The 6,037-nt window shown below is 56.0% G+C and overlaps 1 long non-coding RNA gene across 2 annotated transcripts; it reads left to right on the forward strand.

Moving 5' to 3' along the window:
* The first annotated feature begins 938 nt into the window (after positions 1 to 938).
* LOC130603698 (uncharacterized) lies at positions 939 to 5,725 on the forward strand. Of its 2 annotated transcripts, none has more exons than XR_008973245.1 (3): positions 939 to 1,613; positions 4,140 to 4,243; positions 4,940 to 5,725. It is a non-coding gene; the product is annotated as an uncharacterized LOC130603698 (long non-coding RNA). The 2 variants fall into 2 exon arrangements; XR_008973246.1 differs by lacking the exon at positions 939 to 1,613 and adding an exon at positions 2,439 to 2,503.
* Positions 5,726 to 6,037: the final 312 nt, after the last annotated feature.

Below are 6,037 nucleotides of genomic sequence, written 5' to 3' on the forward strand. Positions count from 1 at the left end.
TCGCTTGGCTGCCGGCCGCAGCAGGGACGGCGGAGCCGGCTTCTCTCCGGCCGGGCTGGGTGGTCGGGGCAGGCCGGGGCCAGCGCTGGGGCTGGGCGGGGAAGCGGGGCCGGGCCTTGGGGTGCCCGGGCGCCCAGGGCCGGAGGTGCCAAGGAGGAAAGGGAAACAAAGCAATAAAAAAAAGAAAGAAAAAGGAAAGTCAAAAGCGAGAGAACCTGGGAGCTTTCGAAAAACCCGGCTTCGACCTCCGAAGCGATTTTCTTTCTGCACGCATCAAAACCTCCACAAATCCACTCAAATATCCCCCCCAAAGGAATTTATTCTTTTTTATTTTCCGAAGAAAGGGTGAGTATAAACTGAACGCGGCCGGTTGCAGGTCGGTCCCCTCGGCGTCTCGTTATCCCCGCAGCCCGGGGGCTGCCGGAGCCGGGGCGCTCCGTGCCCGCGATCCCTCCCGGAGCAGCCGGGATCATCCCGGGCCCGGCCGGAGCGGGCCCAGCGCCTAGCTGCGCCTTTATTAATCAATATGGCTGTTTAATTACTGCCCGCTGCCACCAGCATGGGGCCGCGCTAGGTTTTTTCTTGGGGGGGGCGAGCGGGGTGGGCTGTTTGTTTTAGGCAGGTGATAAAATCGCAGTTAACGAGCTGATAATTCGTTCGTGTTTGTTTTAAAAGACAAATTGTAAAGATTAATCAGGCGGTTTGATTTATGGCGAGGCAGACCCCGGCGCTGCCCGGCCGGGGCTCCCTGAAGCCCCTGTCTCGGGTTACCGGGGGCCGAAGCGAAACAAAAGGGGCGAACCAGAGACGGAGGCGGCAGCTCCTGGGGTCGGGTCCCGCCATTCCCGAGCCGGGGTCCGGCGCCTTTCCTCGCACCCTCCCCCCGCCTCTAAATCCCTCTGTAACTGAAGGACCCCTTTATCAGGGATGGACCATTTCAGCTGAGGAAGCGGCTGAATTCCCGCGGGAGGTTTTCCTCCAGCCGCCTCCCAGGGTTTCACTTGAGTTTATTTCGCTGTTTCTTTCGCCGCCGCTTCCCGGCCTCGCTGCCAGCGTTTGCCGACCCGGCCGCCGCTGCGGACTCGGCCGCTAATGCCCCGGCGGCAGGGCTGGCGGTTAATTGAATTAATTCCCCGTCGGGAGAAGCAGCAGCAGCAGCTCTGCACCCGCGTCCCGGTGAGCAGCTCCCCCACAACCCTCTGGGGAGGCAGCGGGTCCGGGCATTAACTCCGGTTTATTAACTTCATTTTGTTATTCCCGTTGCATTTCTTTTTTTTTTTTTCGGTTTTAATCAGGAGCTTTCCCAGCTCTGGAAGCACAACTGGTTATTTTGATTTGATTGACAAGTGATGTCATATCGTTAAGGGAGAGGGGGGAGACGACAACGTGTTTTAGCAACAGTTAGGAGCCCTGTGTGATGGAGTTGACACCTACGCCGGGGCAGAGGCGAAGGCAGAACCCCTCTTTCCCTATCCACGCACACGGAATTGGGTTTATTCCTTTTGATTTCCTTTTTTTTTCCCTATTCTGGGTGCTCGGACCCTCGCAGCCGGGAGTGGCTGGGCTGGAACCTCACCCCCAGCGACACTTCCCTCCAGACACCCCCTTCTCTGGTGTGTCCTTGGGTACAATGTTTTGGGGAGGGGAAGTTCTGGCTTTCTGCCTGGTTGTTTTATTTCGGTGTTTTCCTCCCTCTGGTCTTGTCTCCGCTTCGCTTTGCTTCTCCCCCGGCCCCCCCTCCCCGCTAATGGCTGCTAATGGGGCTATAAAGTGACACAGTTACCTCCTAACCGCGAGACCCTGTTTGAGCTGCGTTAAAGGGAAAAAAAAAGGAAAAGAAAAGGAAGGGAAAATTAAAGAAAAGGGAAATTAAAAGGAAAGGAAAAGAAAGGGAAGGAAAATAAGGAACAAGGGAAATAAAAAAGAAAAGAGAGACGGCTCTGGAAATAAATCATGGAATACTTAAATTATTATTTTTTAACCCCGGAGGAGCCTCTCGTTTCCCCCATCCCGCAGCCAGTTGCTGCTGTCCTATCCGCCCCATCTCTCCTTCACCTGCTCTTTGTCCGAAGTTCGTCCCCCTCTTCCCCCGACAGCAAATAAAGGGGAAGAAAATGCTCGAGTGACCCCCGCCTGCCCAAAACGACGGCTTTTGTGCGACTTCCCAAAGCCAAACGCGTGCGGGAGGCGTGAGGAGCTGCACAGCCAGAGAAACCTATCACCATTTATTTTCAGGCGCTACCAGGGAAGATTTCGTTCGCCGGAGCTCGGTTTAATTTTATGTGTATTTTTTCTTCCCTTGCAAGGTTATTTCGGGCTCAGCTGGTGCAGGAAAGGGGCCGTTCCTGCAGGTTTCATTTGCTTCCTCGCAAGCAAAACTCCGCTGGGGAGGGACGGAGCCCGAAACGGGCAGCGGTGCTCGTCTCGCCCGCGGTACCGGTCTCGGCTGCGTTCCCCCTATAAGCAGCGGGGCACGGACCAGGGCGGCATGGGACTTCCGAGGGTAAAAACTGTAGTAACTAATTGCTTTTAATAACGATGCTCCAGGGGAGAAGAACCCCCGCGACAGAAACGCGCATCCCGCTTAGAGAAACAGCTTTTCTTATTGAAATCGCCTCAAATCCAGGCAGCTCTGCTCCTGGGTGCTTCTATTTATTTTTTTCTTCCCCCCCCCGCCCCTCCTTGCCTTCCAGCCCCAGCATCCCAAAGCAAAAAGAGGATAAAGAGGGGAACTTTGCACATACAACAGCAAAAATCATGCAAAGCCCCGTAAAGCTGCCGCACGGGACTGGGACTGGCGGGCTGCGGCGGGCAGGTGCAGGGCCGGCACAGCGAACCCGCATCTCCCTCCGGTTTTCTTTCTTTTGCTTTTTAATGCCCAAATCTGCCAACAATGGGGCGAGGGGACGGGCCGCGGCTGCGGGAGGGGGCGCGGGCTCTGCACGCCCGTGCTCCGGGAAGTGCCTGCCCGGCCGCCCCGGGTGAAATGCAACTTTCCAAGATGGAGATTTAAATAATTACCCGGTGACAATGGGGAAGGGAATAAAACCCAACCAGCCTCAGACGCGGCCCCGCTCCCCGCAGGGTGCCCGTGCAGGAGCGATCCGGTGCGCCCGGTAGAGCCCCCACGGAGTCTCCGAGCGCTGCACCGGGTTCAGCCGGGCCCGGCCGAGGCTGCCGGGAGCGACCGTACGTGCTGGGGACATTTATTCGTTCTTCACACAACCGTGCCCTGTTTGTCCCCGGGGAAAACTGCCCCGAGCGATGTGTTCCAGAGGCGAGACCCGCATCCCGGTGCGCGGTGGCGGCGCCGGTACGGCAGCCCTGGGGCCGCGCAGCCGCATCCCCTTACCTCGCCTTTCGCTGTTCCTCAGGTTTCTTTCAGTTTTCCGGCCGGTGCCTGGAAAGCGCTGGATCCGCTCTCCCGCGGGGCCGCTCCGCAGAGCCTCCCGCCCGCCTGCGCCGGTTCTCGGCGGCGGACGGTGCGCGCAGGCTGCGCGGGGCTGCCCGAGGTGCGCGCTGCGGAGAGCGGCTGCAGTTTTCGAGCTGAGCCCTTGTTTCTTTTTTCCTTCCCCCCCTTCCCTTCCTCCCTCCCTCCTTCCCTCCCTCCCTCTCTTTCCCTCTCTCCCTTCTTTCCCTCCCCTTCCCTCTCTCTCTCCTGCATTCAAGGATGGCACAGCGAGCCACTGTGTATTTATGTACATAATAAGGCAGCTCGTCCCCTCCACTTCATTTGCATCATTACAATATCTGTACAAGCACATCACATTGTCTGTTGCTTGCACCTTTTGTTACGGTTGCTGTCACAGTCTACGCGACTTGACTTTCATATTTTAAATGAATTGATATTATACCAACAACACACACTCGCATTCCAGGCACTGGGAATCCGGCTCCGGCTGGCTCCCGAGCCGCTCGCTTCTTCCACCGCCTCCAAGGAAGGTGGGGTTGGGGGGACCCGCTTTGCAGGATCAATTATTCGTATAAATTATTCCTATTCGTATTAATTTTGTTTCCACTCCCGTGCGAGGGGAATGTTTGGGGGTTTCTCGGTTTATACTTTTCCTTTTTCGTATTGGCCAGCCTGGTTTTCGTATAACCTCGTGTTTCTTCTCCCCCCTCTCCCTTCCCAAACTCAGTCTTTCGGGCTATGCACCTGCAAGTAGGAGAAGCAGCGGAGAAGCTGAAAGAGGCGCAAGCAGCTATTTCGCCAGGAATCGTTGTTGTAGCTAGGAAGGTAACGGTAAAACACACATAGGAGAACCAGCCAAAACGAATGGGTTTGGAAACGTTTGCGCTCCCCAGCCCCGGCTCTGCAGTCCTCACCTGACGGGTATTTTGCTCCCGGTGCGTGTGTGTGTGCGGGTCTGGGTTGGGGGGTCCCCTCCCCAAGCGCCCGGTGTCGGGGTGGGGTGGCGGGCCCCGGGGTCGGCAGAGGGGCTCAACATGAATCTCCGGGGGAGAGCGGACGGGACCCCCTGCCCGGGGCTGCGGGGAAACCGTGTTAATGGGGAGACAAAGGCCGGACCGTCCGGCGGGAGTCCTGCGGGAGCGGGGAATCGAAATACGGTTCGGGAAGGGAAGGAGAAAAGTTTCGCGGGAGGCGGAATTATCATCATAATGGAGGTAAAAATGTGAGCAGGGGAAAGGCGGGGTGGGGTGGGGGGGGATCCCATTCTGCTGGCATTTTCTGTCTGTCTTTGTGATATGGTTGGGGGAAAAAGGGTCCTTGATATGCGGCAGATAATTCTTATCAGCCCCACGCAGCCCATTTCCAAAGTAAGTGTTTTAATTACTTCTCCTGTATTACCCTTCATCCTCTGAGAGGAGATGCATCACCAGATTTATGCGGGGAGGGGGGGAATACAAAAGAAAGCGGTATTAAAATAAATACACATATACATATATATATCCCCGTCTTTCCCTTGTGCCCAGGAAGAGGGAGACGCTGCTGCCAGCCGCGCCCTGGGATCGCCCCTGCACGGAACGACTCTAAACCGAGGGATCGTCGCTCGGGCGGGAAAACCACGGCAAAAGCGGGGTTTGAATCCTGCAGATTGCTCCCCGCGCGGGGACAAACGAGGGCGGCCGCTCCGGGGCTCGGGGAGGGGCTGAGACCGGCGGAGCGCGGGACCCCGCTGTCCCGGGTTGCCCCGGGCCAGGGCCATCCACCGAGTGCCACCAACGGCATTGGGGGCCGGAGGGGCGCGGGTGCGATTTGCTCTTCTTTCCCGCTGGAAGAGAAGGATGTTTTCCTCTGCTCTTTAGGTTTCCTACTTAAGATGTCATCTGAAAGTCTGGGAAGGAGCGGGGACCGTGCTCTGCTTCTTCCACGGTAACAACCATATTCTGCATATCGAACAATACAACAGACAGTGGGAAAGGCTGAAACCCCCCGAAAAAAATAAGGAGAAAAAAAAATTAAAAAAGAAAAAATCCCCAACCTTTTCAATATTGATTTAAAAAAAAAAAGAGAGAAAATTTAAAAAGAGAAGAAGCAGCACCAGCAGCAAGGAGAATATAGGCTCAGCAGCTCTCCAGGTTCGCTTCCTTATTATTACTATCCAGGGGTAATTTTTCATCTCTGCTAGCTAATCTTTGTTCCTTGTGAAGATAATGAATAGCCCAATCCTTATCTCCTGGGCTCCTGGAGGCTGCTGGAGAATGGGGTTGAACAGGGTTGAAAATTGGTTCCAAAGTGCTGCTGAATAAATGGTGTTCCTTATCTCTCGCTTCCAGATTATCGGAACCCTTTCAAAACTCACACAACAAATACAGCCACCGCATCTAATGCATCATTTACCAGAGCAGATCTCCGCGTTTGATCGGCAGATAGGCAAAATCTATGTATTCCTTGCTTTGCTTAGTATGCATGGACGCGGGGTTGCTCTGCAGGCGGTGCCCCCGGCCGGACCCGGGACACCCCAGAGGCTCTCGGCACAAACGGATTTTGCTGTGGACGTGGAGGAGTGAGGAGAGGGTCCCCTGGCTGTCCCCGAGCCAGGGCAGGGTGGTACAGCACCGCGGCTTGCAAGAT

The sequence above is a fragment of the Pezoporus wallicus genome, unplaced genomic scaffold (assembly GCF_028554395.1).
Source record: "Pezoporus wallicus isolate ANWC-B61680 ecotype Strahan unplaced genomic scaffold, APGP_CSIRO_Pwel_v1 contig_8542, whole genome shotgun sequence".
Taxonomy (NCBI): domain Eukaryota; kingdom Metazoa; phylum Chordata; class Aves; order Psittaciformes; family Psittacidae; genus Pezoporus; species Pezoporus wallicus.